The sequence below is a fragment of the Camelus dromedarius genome, chromosome X (genome assembly GCF_036321535.1).
Source record: "Camelus dromedarius isolate mCamDro1 chromosome X, mCamDro1.pat, whole genome shotgun sequence".
Classification (NCBI taxonomy): domain Eukaryota; kingdom Metazoa; phylum Chordata; class Mammalia; order Artiodactyla; family Camelidae; genus Camelus; species Camelus dromedarius.
The window spans coordinates 100,895,747-100,911,464 of record NC_087472.1 but is presented as its reverse complement, the minus strand read 5'-3'; the positions used below and the strand labels follow the sequence as shown (position 1 = coordinate 100,911,464).

General features: G+C 35.0%; 1 protein-coding gene and 1 pseudogene across 3 annotated transcripts in view; both read left to right on the top strand.

Annotated features, from left to right (window-relative positions):
* The window catches only part of CDKL5 (cyclin dependent kinase like 5), a 162,268-nt gene that overhangs the window by 63,993 nt on the left and 82,557 nt on the right, over positions 1 to 15,718 (top strand). The gene's annotated exons all lie outside the window — the stretch shown is intronic.
* Positions 13,576 to 14,853, top strand: LOC116150796 (gap junction alpha-1 protein-like; annotated as a pseudogene).

The window sequence follows — 15,718 nt, the reverse complement described above, 5'->3', positions numbered from 1 at the left end:
CATGCTATTTTGTGTATAATTTGTTAAGACCAATATTTAAAGTTTTTTCTGATCCAAACTTAGAAATAAAATAATTCATGAAGGGATAGAGAAGACGCTCTCTCTCTATATCATGTTGAAAGAGGCAAGCATTGTTCAACAGCTACTTTTGAGTAGTTTTCTTACAAGGAAATAAAACATTTTAATTCTTAGTGTTCATAATGTTTTAAGTTACAATGTATTAAATAAATGTTAGTTGTACTATTAAAAAATTAAAGTTTTTTGTGATATTTTATAATAATATAATTTATATCTGAGATAAGCTTAGCAATTTAGCCCAAGCCATTTGATTTAAATTCTCAAATCTATCATAACATGTATGTATGTATGTATGTATGTATATATGTGTGTATGTATGTATGTATATATATATGTGTGTATATATATACACACACACACACAGAAATAAAGATGATATAATTTTTATGTTTACTTTTTCTTTCCTATTATACTAAATATTACCTTCATTTGAAATTAAAGCTGCATGACAGTTGTGTTTAGGATTTAGATCATAGGTCTCTTATTTTAATTCAAAGAATTTTCTATTCTTGGAATTGGGTGTTTGAAATAGTTTATGTTGGTTAATAGTTATCTGAAGATCTTTGCCAGTAAGTCCTCAAAAAATGGTTTAGATACTATTGACTCTTGATTCAGGATGATTAAGAATTTAAAATAATACATATAATAAAAAGTTTTACACATTAAATACCTCATTAAGAAATATTACTGCAATTTGAAACTAAGCAAATGGAAAGCTTTCTAATGAAATGCTATGCTTTTAAGGAGGTGCCTTGAATTATAAATTTATGAAGCTTTAAAAAAATAAAATTCTTGCGTGGATACTACTCAAAGAAAATAGGTTGTTAGTTTCCAAGTTAAATTTGACTCTTTCATAAACGTTAATACCCCCTTTTGTACTATGGCTCTGTTTATACAACACAGCAAATGGAAGCTTCAGTTCTTAGTCCTAATCCTTGAATTTTAAAACCTAGGGATTTCTGATATATAATGGCAAATCTTCCAACATCGTTTTCTCTGAGTCTTTGTGATACTTCTTCCTGTGACATTTTCCCCTATACTTTCTTTTGATCTTATCTAAGCTCTCTTGCCTTTTATGTAAAAATAAAGTTTATTAGTTGAATATATTATTTTTATCTTTCCATATATCTGGTTTACTTGTTTGTTAAAACATGCTTATTACCTGTACCTGGTTCTCATAATGCACACTATTAGTGCCAGCAAGATGAACCCAGAGTGAAAGTGGATGAGTACAGGCATCTCTGCTCTTGGGAAACCAACTCTAAATGTGAACTCTGATTCCTAGTGGCCATACATAGGGCACTTTGAGTTATAAGGATGAATGAACCGAAGTTTTCATACCCTTACATGTCTTATGATCTGTCTGAAGAGATAGAAGAATAGATGCTTTAAAAAATGACCTGTGAGGTTGCTGCAAATGAGATCGCATCTAAAAAGAATACTTTTTTTTTTTTTTACCGCCCTTCACTAAATGAAGGACTCACAGACCAGCTCTCTAATTATTGTTGCTGTTTTCTTTCATACGTCTAAAAAGATACCACTGGATAGAAAATTTGAAGCATAACTTAACCCTTTAGGATCAAATGAATGTATTACTGTGAAATCTCATTATAGTTAAAAATGGATTTAATCCTCCCTTTTGTGCCCATTATATGTGAAATAATCAAACCCATATATTGCATACCTTTTAAAATTTTAATAAAATGCTTTAAAAATGTATAAATCAGGTCTGTTGTGATTACTTATGCAAAGGTCTGTGTGATCACTTATGCATAAATTTGATCTCTTTTTGAGAAGGTTGGCTGTGGTTGTATATATAAATAAATAATTCCTAGCATATTGTGTATTTGCATAAGTATGAAAGAAAATCACTGTTTTAATCTGTGTACTGTTGCAAGAAATTTAGACGTATTTATAAACAGATATTTCTTGTCTTTTGTGAACATAATACGATGTTGGGCTATTCCAGGCCAAAGATCATACTTCTTAATTTACTGAAATAAATGCTGCTCAATTAAAAAAGAAAAATATAACTACTCTTTTTTTGACAGCATCTGTTTATTGTTTATATATGCATATTGGCATATATATGACAATTCTTACAATGACTGTTCAGCTCCTTATGGGGCTTTATGACTGCTCACATTTGGAAGAATTTCTGGTTTGGACCTTTACTCTGCAGATATGCATTGCTGATTTTATCTGTGTGTCTGCTTTGCAGTGCCTCTGAGAAGGAAGGCATGTTTTACAGCATACTTTTCTTCACAGAAGCCCAAAGAGGTCATCCTCACAACAAAGTAGGGAGAATGGAATGGAATTGAAATAGGGGGATGCAATTAGAACTTGAGGCAAGAGAGGTTGAACAGCTGGATAGAGAGAGGTTGGAGATTGATGCTAATTGAGCCTAGGACAGGGAAGTGCTGATTCCTGTAGTTCCTTTCCTGTGGTTGACTTATGAGAAGTTTTTGTTTGTTTTGAGGTAGTAGGTAACATATGCTCTTGAAATACAATCCCATGAACAATCTAGAGTACAGCCTATAAGCATTAAATTAATAAAATTGACTTAAATTACAGAACCAAAAACAAAGGACACAGTAGAGAGCTGTTGCAAAGTAGCAGGTTCCTGTGGAAGGATTAAAGATGATCCCAAGGATTTGTGGTAAATTGAAAAAGCATTGGTAACATTTGTCTCACTAAACTTACAAAGGGAGTGTAAGTTTAGGGGGAGAAATTTTAATGAGTTTGGCTTTCATAGTAAAGAATAAAATGTTAGCAGATTACCAAACCTGATATTAGTAAATACCACGTATGGAGCATCTACCATATGCTAGGCACTCTACTAAGTGATTTCTATTTTACATTTAAACCCCACAACAGCACTACTGTCTCCCCCATTTTACAGATGAGGAAACTAAGTCAGAGAGAGGCTATGTAACAGGGCCAAGATCATGTAGCTGATAAGTGGTGAAACCAGGCTTTGATCTGACTTCAGAAATAGCTGTCTTTAAAAAAAATTTTTTTAAGTGAAGTATAGTTGATTTACAATGTTGTGTTAGTTTCTGTTATACCAGAAATAGCTATCTTGAGCCTGAGCTGAAACTGTGAAATGGTATGAACCTTCCAAGAGGAAGGACAGAGCAGAGTGAAAGGCATGTTTAAAATGATCGTACTGAAAGGAGAGGGAGCAGACCTCTTGAAAGCAAGGAAGACAAACTGTTAAAAATAGCTTTTGGGGAGGGTAATAGGTCAGTGGTGGAGCACATGCTTAGCATGCACGAGGCCCCATTACCTCCATTAAAAAAAAAAAGTTTAACCTGATATTCTCTTGGAAGACAAGGGGGATTTAAAAAACAACTTAGAAAAAATAACATATACCTGGGAGCTACTTCAATCACACTGAAGCTAAAGGATGGGGGGAGGGTATAACTCAGTCGTAGAGTATGTGCTTAGCATGCATGAGATCATGGATTCAATCCCCAGTACCTTTATAAAAATAAATGAATAAATAAACCTATTTACCTCCTCCCACACAAAAAAATAATTTTTACCAATAGTGTGAAAATCCGTAAAGAAGATCCATGATAATAAGGATTGAGAAGTGAGAAAATTCATTTCATTTAACAATGCCATTTCTTAATGACTGCTTTCAGTAACATGATATATTAATGCTAAGTTGCATAGAAAGGGTCTGGATTGTGTCACTTTTCTCTTTTGAGAGTACAGAAATGGAGATTGAGAGTAGTAGGAAGGACAGTTTTGATTAAATATTTTTTAGTCGGAAATACCCATCTTTTCCCCTACTAAAAGGCATTTTTTGGCTGTTTGTTATTACTTAATATTCACAAATTTGTATTTTGCTCTAAGGCTTCATTTTTAGTGAGCAATATACATTTTGAATTAGTGATTCCATTTTTTTTTCAGATTAATTTTGTTTTTCTACCAAAAAGCAAAATGATGACTTGGTTGCTTTTTTAAAACCAAATTATTTTAAGAAGATACTTGAGCAAAAGTCAGCGAACCATTATCAATTTAACAGATTATTTATAGTTGCCATCTAAAACCACACAATTATTTTCTAGTAGAACAAAATAAACTTATTTTTTCAGGTTTTTTCCTGCATTAAATAAAACAAATGTTTTTCTTTAACTTTCAGTTTTATGTTTTACATGTGAATTGAAGTTTTAAAACTTTAAAGAAATGAGTCAGCAATGAGAAACTGAATATATGGGATTAATGATTTACTTTGTAGTTACATTCCTTCATATTTAAATAAAAAATAAGATACAGGTTCTTGCTTTTGTGTGCAAAATTTCTAGCATTTAAAGATTATAGAGAGGCTCAGGGTTTTTAATAAAGGTTTTAAGAAGCTGGAAATATTTCAGTATTGATTATTTTATCATAATCTTATTTTAAGTAATTGCACTCTCTGAAATGACATTAATTTATGGCAGATTATGAAGATTAATGAGATGTAAGTGTTAAGCTGTACTTCAGGTCAGGAGCAAAGATAGTAGGAATCATTAATGGGGGAAAACATCTTCTGTCTCTTCTTACAGAGGCACTCATGTAGAACCATTACTTCTGTGTGGTTTTCTCTCTTGACCCGGTTTTTGTTGCTGATCTGATTAATTGTAGAACAGTCTCTGGAATACTACAAAAGTCCTACCAAAATCAGACTTCTTTGTATTGTAAGTATTCTGTATTTCCAATAATGCTAGTCTGTTGATATAGGAAAAACTATCCATGTTTCTATTGTCTTGTTATCAATAAAAGAAATAGTGGCTCATGTGTCATTTCCAGGTGAATGTGACTTCTTTAGGGAACTGTAAGAATTTGGGGCTTTTGTAGGCTTCCTGGTTGACTTTATCCTCACCATCCTAATTTGGATTTGTTTTTCTTGTTTTTTTGTAAATGAGATAAAGGAATGGTCATATTAAAACTAGCCACTGCTAGCTCTGCCTGCATTGTCTACACAGAATATTTTACCTCATTCATCCTTCTTATAGTGACTCAGTCCTAAATGATTCATCCCTCCTCGATTCCTAAGCCCCTCAATCTGGAAGACGGTCTCCAGGTCCATCTGCATTGCTACAAATGGCATTATTTGATTCTCTTATGGCTGAGTAGTATTCCATTGTATACATATATACCACAACTTCTTTATCCAGTCATCTGTCGGTGGACATTCAGGTTGTTTCCATGTCTTGGTTATTGTAAATTGTGCCACTGTGAACATTGGGGTGCATGTATCTTTTTGAATTGGAGTTTTCTCTGGATATATGCCCAGGAGTGGGATTGCTAGATCATACAGTAACTCTATTTTTAATTTTTTAAGGAATCTCTGTAGTGTTTTCCCTAGTAGCTGTACCAAATTATATTCCTAAGCATAACTCTTTATCAGTTGTTGAAATTAGTAACTGGAAAGTAGTGCATGGGGATCTATTTCTATATAAAAAGTAATCTACCCCTGAAATACTATTAAAAACTATAGTTTACATTCTGCAATGCTTTTCAGCATTATTATTTCTTAATTTAAAGGTTTGTTTCCTATGTTTAAAGCATTTTAATTAAAAATATTAAATAACATTTTTTTCTATCTCCTGCTCTGTATTCTAGGCATAGTATTATAATGTAAAATTCAGCCAAACATCTGTTTAAGAAAAATCTCTGGAATGCCTACAAAATCAGGCACTCTGTTAAGACACTGGCTCAGCAAAAATCAGTAAGATGTAATTTCCATTTTTGAGAAATTCTGTCTAGCATGTATAAATTAACAAATACAAGATCATATTTTCTTTTGTCAGGAAGCTTAAAATACAGTTTGAGAGAGGTAAATTTGAGAGATAATTGTAGATGAAATGATAGTATAAAACTTTCTTTTTTTTTTTTTTCCAATAAATACTCCATTAAAACCTGCTTAGGAAAAAACTCATGTTAGTAGTAAAAAAGAAAGAAAGAAAGAAACAAGCATTTCCCAGAACCCCGTAAGAGAACCACCACAAAGATAGGAGTAGAATTAGGAATAACACTGTTGGTTGATGACAGCTGAATGAGAATGGTATAGTGAGAGCCTTTGTTTACCTCTGAGTGTCATAAGGCCTAGAATCCTAGGTGCTGTATTGGTGGATTGTAGAACCTTCCCCAATGGCACAGCTGAAACTTGGTCCACATGGACCAAGTCATTTCCTTTAAGGACACCATATTAGGATGGTGACAGTGTAGATCTGGAATTGGCAAACTACTGCCTGTGGGCCAAATCTGGCCCGCCACCTATTTTATAAAGTTTAGTAGAATATAGCTACACTCATTTGCATATTTTCTATGGATGCTTTTGCACTAAAATGACAGAGTTGAGTAGTTGCAAAGGAGACCGTATGACATACAAAGCCTAAAATATTTATTTTGTGGCACTTAACAGAAAAAGTTTGCTGACTTCTGATGTTGAGCAAGCCCTAACTAGGAGAATATGGTGAAAACAGTATAGTGGCCTTAGTGGACCAACAATCTCAATTTCTATTTGTTTCTTTACCCATAGTGCTCTTGGAGCCTGAGGAATAGGGTTAATAAAATGTAGGACTTCCACTGAAAATTACTTTTCCTTTGAGCTGGACTTAAATAAATCCTTTGACTATCTGGGTAGGAAATTTTATATTGGTTACCTCTTTCACATATCAACTGTCAGAGAAGTGGACTTTGCTAGCAACTGGGTGTACAGAGACACATACAGTCTGTTACACTATGTTCCATCAGTGGCCTGAATAGCTCTCTTTTCATCCAAAGATGAATACAAAGAAAAAAACAGATTTCATTAAGACTATGAAAGATTACTTGAGTTAAAGAAAAGGACATTCTCACAAACAGGAAGAATAAAATTCTTTGGAGACAAAAAACTTGACATATCTTCCTAATATAATTCAAGTGGCCATAAATGAGAAATTAAGTTAAGAAGCAATAGTAATCTCTGTTTCAAGTACCTCTTAAATTCTAGGCATTGTGCTAGGTGCTTTATTTTCATTACTCTTTAGATCCTCTGATAACCATAAAAGTTAGACTTACCTTCCTTTTACATGGGGGAAACTGATGCTCAAATAGGTTAGTTTCCTGAAGACCGTACAAGTTAGTAGGTGTAAGAGCCAGGAATTTTTTTTTTCTTTAATTGAGGTAAAATTCACATAATGTAAAATTGACCATTTTAAAGTGTACAGTCCAGTAGCATTTAGTACATTCACAGTGTTGTGCAACTACTACCTCTATCAAGTTTCTAAATATTTTCATTCCCCCAAAAGAAAACCCCAGATCCATTAAGTGCTCACTCTCCGTGGCAACCACCAATCTGCTTTCTGTCTCTATAGATTTATCTATTCTAGATATTTCATATAAATGGAATCATGCAATGTGTGACCATTTGAGTTTGACTTCTCTCACTTAGTGTATTTTTGAGATCCATGTTGTAGCCTATATTGTTACTTCATTCCTTGTTTATGATTGAATAATATTCTATTTTATGGATATATCACATTTTGTTTATCCATTTATCTGTGGATGGACATTTGGGTTGTTTTCATGTTTTGACTATTGTGAATGGTGTTGCTGCGAACTTTCGTGGTCAAGTTTTGTTTGAGTTCCTATTTTCATTTCTTTTGGGTATATACCAAGGAGTGGAAATGCTAGGTAATATGGGAATTCTGTGTTTAACTTTTTCGAGGAACAGCAAAACCTTTTTCCACAGCAGCTGTACCACTTTACATTCCTGCCAGCAATGTACAAGGGTTCCAGTTTCTCCACATCCCTGCCAACACTTTTTTAAAAAAAATTATAGCCATCCTAGTGGACATAGTGGTATCATATTGTGGTTTTGATTTGCATGTCTCTAATGATTAATGACATTAGAAATCTTTTCATGTGCTGTTGGCTGTTTGTATATCTTTAGAGAAATGTCAAGTCCTTTGCCCATTTTTAATTGGGTTATTTCAACCATTTGTTGAAAAGACTTCTTTTTCCATTGGATTGCCTCTGCTTCTTTGTTAGAAATCAGCTGTGTTTGTGTTGAGTCTTTTTTGGGGGTCTCTGTTCTGTTTCATGGATCTGAGTGTCTATTCTTCACCAATACCATACTGTCTTGATTACTGTAGCTTTATAGTAAGTCTTAAAGTCAGGTCCTCCAATTTTGTTGTTCTTTTTCAGGATTGTGTTGGCTATTCTGGATCCTTTGCCTTTTCATATTTTCTTTAAGAACAGTTTGTTGATTTCTACAAAATAGCTTGCTAGGATTGGGATTACATTGAATCTGTAGATCAAGTTGGGAACTAATATTTTAACAATATTGTGTCTTCTAGTCCATGCACACAGAGTTCTCTCTCCCCTTGATTTCTCATATCTCTCTTTGATTTCTTTCAACAGAGTTACATAGTTTTTTCACATACATATCTTACAAATGTTTTGTTAGATTTATACCTAAGTACTTTTTTTTCTTTTGGTGATAGTGTAAATGGTATTGTTTTTAATTTTAAATCCTACTTGTTCATTGCTGGTATATAAGAAAGTGGTTTTGTATCTTTGAAGGATTTGGACCATTTATCTAAGTTATCAAATTTGTAGACATAAATTTGTTCATAATATTCCTTTACTATCCTTTTAATGCCCATGTGATTGGTAGTGATGACTTTCTTTCATTTCTGATATTAATAATTTGTGTCTCCTCTCTTTTTTGTTGGTTATCTTGGCTAGAGGCTTATCAGTTTTGTTGATCTTTTCAAGGAACCTGTTTATGACCTATATCATTTTACTTCTCTGAAGAACTTTTTAAAACAGTTTTTTTACTAGGCAGAACTACTGGTGACAGATTCCCTCAGTTTTTGTTTATCTGAGAAAGTCCTTGTTTCTCTTTCACTTTTTGAAGGGTAATTTCACTGAATACCTTCTAGGTTGGTTTTTTTTTTTTTTCCTCCAACACTAAATATTTTACTTCATGGCTTCTGACAAAAAGTCAAATGTACTTCTTATCCTTGTTATCTCTGAGTAAGGTGTTTTTCCCCTCTTGCTTCTTTCATGATTTTCTCTTTGTGTTTGGTTTTCTGTAGTTTGAATATGGTGTGTTGAGGTGTAGGTTTTTTGATATTTGTATTGCTTGGTCTGCTCTGAGCTTCCTGGATGTGTGATTTGGTATGTCATTAATTTTGGAAGATTCTTATCCAGTATTCCTTCAAATACTTTTTCTCCTTTGTCTCATTCTTCTCTTTCTGGTAGTCCAGTGAATACCTTTTATAATTGTCCCATAGTTCTTGGATATTCTATTTTGCTTTTTAAAATTCTTTTTTTTTTTTGTTTGTTTGCATTTTAGTTTGGGAAGTTTCTATTGACATCTCTTTAAATTCACAGATTCTTTCCTTAGCTGTGTCCAATCTACTGATGACTCCGTTAAAGATACTATTCATTTTTATAATAGTGTTTTTTATTTTTAGCATCTCCTTTCAATTCATCCTTAGGGTTGTATATGTTTACATTATTTATTTGTTCTTGCGTGTTGTCTACTTTTTCCATTAGAGCTCTTAACGTAGTAATCATAGCCGTTTTAAAATTCCCTATCTGAACTTATCCTGCGTAATCCCCAACCCTGTGTTTTGTTCTGATGCTTGCTTTACGTCCTCATACTCTGTTTTTCCTTGCCTCTTAGCATGCTTTTACTGTTTTGTTTTTTTTTAAGCCAGGTAGGATATATTGGATAATAGGAACTGAGGTAAATGGGCCTTTAGTCTAAGGTTTTATGTTAATTTGGCTGGGAATTGGGCTGTGTTTAATGTTTGTTGTAGGTGTAGGTGCCAAAGGCTTCAGTTTCCTCTGGTATCTTAGTTTTTTGTTTATTTTTCTCCCTCACTGTCTTTGACTTTCCTTAAGCACTCCTTTTTAAATAAAAGCTGTTTCTTGCAACTCTTTTTGCTATAATCCACTGTTACTGTACTGGAACCTTGGTGACACAGTGGTAGAGTGTAGAAAAGGGAAGTGTTTTATAATGTTAGGACCAAATCTCAGTCTTTTGGAGGGTCTGAGCCCTGGACTGAAACCTTTAGAAATATTTCTTAGCCTTTTCCCCACTTCCTTTTAGGTGAAATGAGAAGGCTAGAGGGGACTATATTTAGCTAATTTCCTCTCTCCCAGGACATTATATAAGGCTCTGGTAAAATTTCCCTTGGAGTATTGGCCTTTATTTTGGAGAACCTTCTGGACTTACTTCAAAAGTTGTTACTGCTCCCATGGGTGTATTTCAAAATGGTTACTCTTCTATTCCTCTTACCGAAAAGGGGAGGAGATAGTTCTTGGATCTTCATAGTCAGAACCTGGTGAGGTTCCTGGAGGTAAAGGCATGAGAGTGTAGAGGCCCTCCTAAGATTGGGCCCCCAGGAGTTCTCACTCACAAGCCTTTGTCAGAATTACCATTTAAGTTTTCTTACTAGTGTATTATTCTAGCACCTTCTGTTTTAGGTAAGGTAATCTTTGATATGATCCTCTGTATTTGCCTGTTTCTTCAGATTTTAGGAGTTCAGTTTGCTCTGTATCTCCGGTTCTGTGATAAGCCTAATAAAAGTCATTGATAGGCAGTTTGTTCAGGTTTTTTCTTGTTGTAAGGACAGGAGTGACAATATCCAAGTACATTATGTGTTGGAGCTGAAACCTGAAGTCTTACATTTATACCTTCAAATTGGAAATACCTTGTCCAGTTTAAAAATAATGTTCAACAAGAGGCTTTTAACTTTCCTATTAGCTGTTTGCTTAGCTAGATGACTCATTCTCAGTTATTTTCATCCCTTTGAATCTCAGATCTGTATATTTTCAAAGTGCTTAGTAAGAACTTTCTCAGAACAAAATATTTGAAAAATTTAACTTCATATAGTTCTAGAAAATTGCTAATAACTTTATCCTAAATTAACTAGAATTACTGATTTTCTTTTCCTGTCCACAGCACTGTTCTTTGTTTCATCAGATACCGTCTATAGACCATGCTAAAGTAGTTTCAGGGATTTTTTTTTTTTAACCTTCATCTGTTGTTATTTTACCCCTCTTATTTTTGAAGAAGTAGCTCAATTTTCTAAGGCATTTTGAAATCTCTGGAGAGTAAGCATTGGTTAAGTTTGAAAAACTAATGAGAATAAATTCCCAACTTTTATGCTGCCAGTGGTCTATTTTCAGTTAACCTTGAAGGCTGCATTAATTATAAACTATACATCTTGGTGACTTTAGCTTAATAGAATTACTTTCAGAATCTGTGTGATAGAGGACAGTTTGGCTAAAATGTGTTATTTAAGCAACTGAGAAAGCACTATGTGTACTTTTAAGCCTTATAATTTGATTACTTGTTAAAAATTGCATTTTGGGAGGCTTCATTTCTTATCCTTGGAGAACATTTGTAACCAACCTCTGACAATTGAGACACTGTAAATTATGTTAACCTTGCCCCCCCTTTATAGGTTTCACTTTAAGTTTTATTTTCCTCACTGAATCTACTGTGAGAAACAGCCATTAAGCCAAAAAACAAATAAGCTGCATGGTATTAAAGATTGCTTATTAATTGGGAAAATTTATATTATGTTTATTTTAAGAAATATTTTTCTGTTTTAGTTTTCCCAATTGTTTAAAATAAGTATCTATCTTTGGGAATTAAATTTTTTAAAGAGGATGAATTAAAATATTAAATATTTTGAATGTTATCTTAATATACTAAATAAAGTTTGTTTAAAAAAATGATGAGTCAGTACTCATTGAAATAATTTGATTGAAAATAATTATTTTTGCCATGTAATAATTAGTTAGCTGTGGTCCATTTTAAGGTAAGATCTATTTGTCTAGCTTGCTCTGAATTAGAGGCAGAAACTTTTCCCTAGGCTTTTTGCTCAGAGACATTTCTTACAAAGGAATAGGACCATCAGGATGAAATGGAGAAAGAATAGAAGGTCTTCAGTAGTGGCACAGGTATATGTTGTGCCCCTTGCTAGGTTCTACCCACTCTCAACAGATTGGTGGGTGGTGTCAGTGTTGTGCCTCCTGAAATGTTTTTTTTTTAAAAGCTCTTGATATATTATAACAATATCATTGAAGAAACCCACAAGAATAAACACAGTGTATCAGTATTTTAGTCTTAACATAAAAGCTTCCCTGTGCTAACAATTCAACTGAAGATAATGGCCCATGTTCAGTAAATAAATATTTAAATTGAGGCCCCTGTTGGCAGAGACTTGACTTGAAATTCCAGATAAGGAGAGAACGAGCAGCAACTCTTCTTTTTTGGTCCTGATCTTGCTATTACCCCTGCTAACTGAAATGGCAGCTTCCCTTGCAAAAGGCCCCTTTGTTCACCACAGCATTCAGGACCACAGCACCAGTATAGATCACCTGTCTCCCTCTCCAGAGACCCTCAGGACCAGGCCCACGATTCTTGACATTCTGTCACCACCACAACTCACTGGCTGTCCATTAGGACAGAACTCTTGTCTCTGTACTGCTCTGTACATCCCTCAGTCTCATCCTGTCTCCTCTCCCAACTCTCCCACTGTCTGCTAGAGCTCTTAGGTGCCGTTAATCATTTCTCCCATGGCCTCAACCTTGCCCCAGACTCACAGTGTAATCTCACTTTCTGCCTTTGGGCTTCTCTGCTGCTGCCAAGCAGATGCGTGAGGTAGCCCCCTCTGGCTACCTCTGCCATGCCACGTGCCTTTGAGTTCCTTGGGTACAGTGAGTCCTTTCCCCTTCACATTTTTGCCCATGCTGCTACTGCACATGCAGCAGTTTTTCCATCCTTTGCCTCTATACATTGTGATCTGGGTTTCCTTACATTAATCTCTTGGTGCCTATTTGTTTCCTTCTTGGCACTTACTTAAATTTGCAACTGTATATTCACTTACTCACTTAGCCTTTTTCATTGATTCTAAGATATACTTTTCCTCCCACGTTTCTGAAATTGGGGCACATCCTACACTGGATGCCTTGATTGCTTTCTTAATGGTAAATGAAACAGTGGTTTCTCTCACAACTAATTAATTATCATAAAAATAATCAGTAAAATACTGTACTTTAACTTACCTGTTCCCAACATTGATTGTGAGTTCCACAGGAATTCTATCTCTTACCCATCAGTAAGAACCAGTGCCCAATGCAGTAGCTGGCACCTAATTGGCACTCAAAAATAATGCTTTGATGAATATCATTATCTATTTGGAGATGGTAGCCCTGATACACCTGAAGATGCATCAGTGAATATATGCATGTGAATTTTTCATTCAGTTTCTGTGTTTGAGTCTTTATCTTTGGAGATTGCTTTATTCTGTAATTGAAGGAGATCTTTAGATGTATCTATTTTGTTCCCCCATTTCTGTAACTTGTCCCAGTATCGATATATGCACATCCTTATTTAAGAGTATTTGCTCACCGTGTATGAAAAATAAATCCAAAGAAGCTTTTATCAGTTATCAGCAATTGTCTTTCATTAGGGGAAAGAATGAGGAAGGTACCAAAGAGTAGAAGACTTGTAAACTTTAGAGTTTTGAGTGCTTAAACTTACTTTTTCATTTTACTTCATCCTCTAAGGAGTGTGGTCACTTGGCATGACTACTTCACTTTTAAGTGAAAGAACAGTGAATAGGCAACATGAGTGACTGGAGTGCCTTAGGCCAACTCCTCAACAGGGTTCAAACTTACTCCACAGCTGGAGAGAAGGTGTGTCTCTCAGTCCTTTTTATTTTTCAAATCCTGCTACTGGGGACAGCAGTTGGGTCAGCCTGGGTTGATGAGCAGTTTGCCTTTCGTTATAACACTTGGCAGCCTGGTTGTGAAAATGTCTGCTATGGTAAGTCCTTCCCAATCTCTCATGTGTGCTTCTGGGTCCTGCAGATCATTTTTGCGTCTGTCCCCACACTCTTATACCTAGCGCAAGTGTTCTTTGTGATGTGAAAGGAAGAGAAGTTGAGATGCACTTGGAGTAGATCAAAATCAAGAAGATCAAGTATGGCATTGAAGAACATGGCACAGAGAAAATGAGAGGGGGCTTGTTGTGAACCTATACCATCAGTATCTTCTTCAAGTCTGTCTTTGAGGTAACCTTCCTCCTGATCCAATGGTACATCTATGGATATAGCCTAAATGCTGTTTACACTTGCAGATGAGACTCCTGCCTGCATCAGGTAGTCTGCTTCCTCTCTCGTCCCACAGAGAAAAGCATCTTCATCCTCTTCGTGCTACTGATGTTCTTGGTGTCCCCTGCCTTGAACATCATCGAACTATTCTACGTCTTATTCAAGAGCACTGTGGACCACGTGAAGGATCCGGAGAGTGAGCCACAATACTTCTGGTCTGTCAAGCCCCTCCAGTTGCTCCTGATCAACTGTTCCTCTCTCCCCCACGTCCTCTCTCAGGGACAAGCTGGTTCCTGGAGACAGCTGCAGAGCCGGGAGTCATGCCAGCAGCAGTGTAAATGACCTAGAGATCTAGATACATGATTGAAAGTGTTACAGTTCAGTTGTTAAAGGAAGGTGCAGTAGACAGTGTACTTTTGTTTTGGTGGAGGTGGTACTCGACAGTCAGTCGCAAGGCTTAGCAGATACCAAGACATTAGACTACCAGGGTGTCGGAGATTGGAGGGTGGAGAGAGAGGGATTAACAGAGGTACATGCTGATATTTAAAATAGTCGACTCAAAGAACTTGGGTTCTAAATAAAAGTTGTGCGATGTGATGCTTAATTAAGGCCTTTTCCTCTCCTATATTCCCCTAAAATTATTCAGTGTATGTGAAAGTGGTAGATATTTGCCACATATTGTTATAAACAGATGCAGTATAATTTCACGAACATAGATTTTAAAATAATGCACACAGTGTTCACATTTGAGCCTTTCTCGTGGATTTTTTTTTTGGTGTGGCTCAAAATGATGTTTACATTACATAATTTCTGCTGTGAAAATGAAGCACTCTTTTTCCAATCCCCCCCCCCCAGTGTATCCTATTGTGGATACTGGTTCTATTTATTATTTTTTTCTCTTTTGTAGAAATATGTCACAAATGATTTCCTTTTTCTGCTTGAATGACAATTTTAGTACTATAAGCAGCACTCATTAATGTGAGAAACTTGAAAGAAATGCTTAGAACTGGACTATTAAGTGTTCTTACATGAATTTTGCAGTAATGGTCTTCTTGGCTTTATCCAACTTAATAAACCCTACTTAATAAACATTATTTTGGAACTTGTATTGTGTTAACAGTTTGGCAGTCTGTCTCTTAGGATGGCCAGCATTTTTGATATTTATACTAAAATTTTATTTGGAATGCAAGAGAAGTTGAAAGAGGTTTGAGTACTATCCATGTAACTAATTTGTTTAAAATATATGCTAAATAAATTTCTTCCATTAACTTTTTTAAAGCTCATCAGAGATGATTGGTGAAAATGCTGGGCTTGATACTTTTTTCTTGCATGACAGCAACATAAGCAGTTTTGTACAGTGAGAAATACTGATTTGTTTAACATTTCATGTTAAACTACTGTCATGTTCAGCTTTATTGCGTGCAGTGTATACCTAGTCCATCATGTATTCTAGAAGGTGTTCTTTGTTCTGTAAAGTTTTAAGAGAGCAGTCCGCATGACTACCTTCTCTGAGAGTTCCT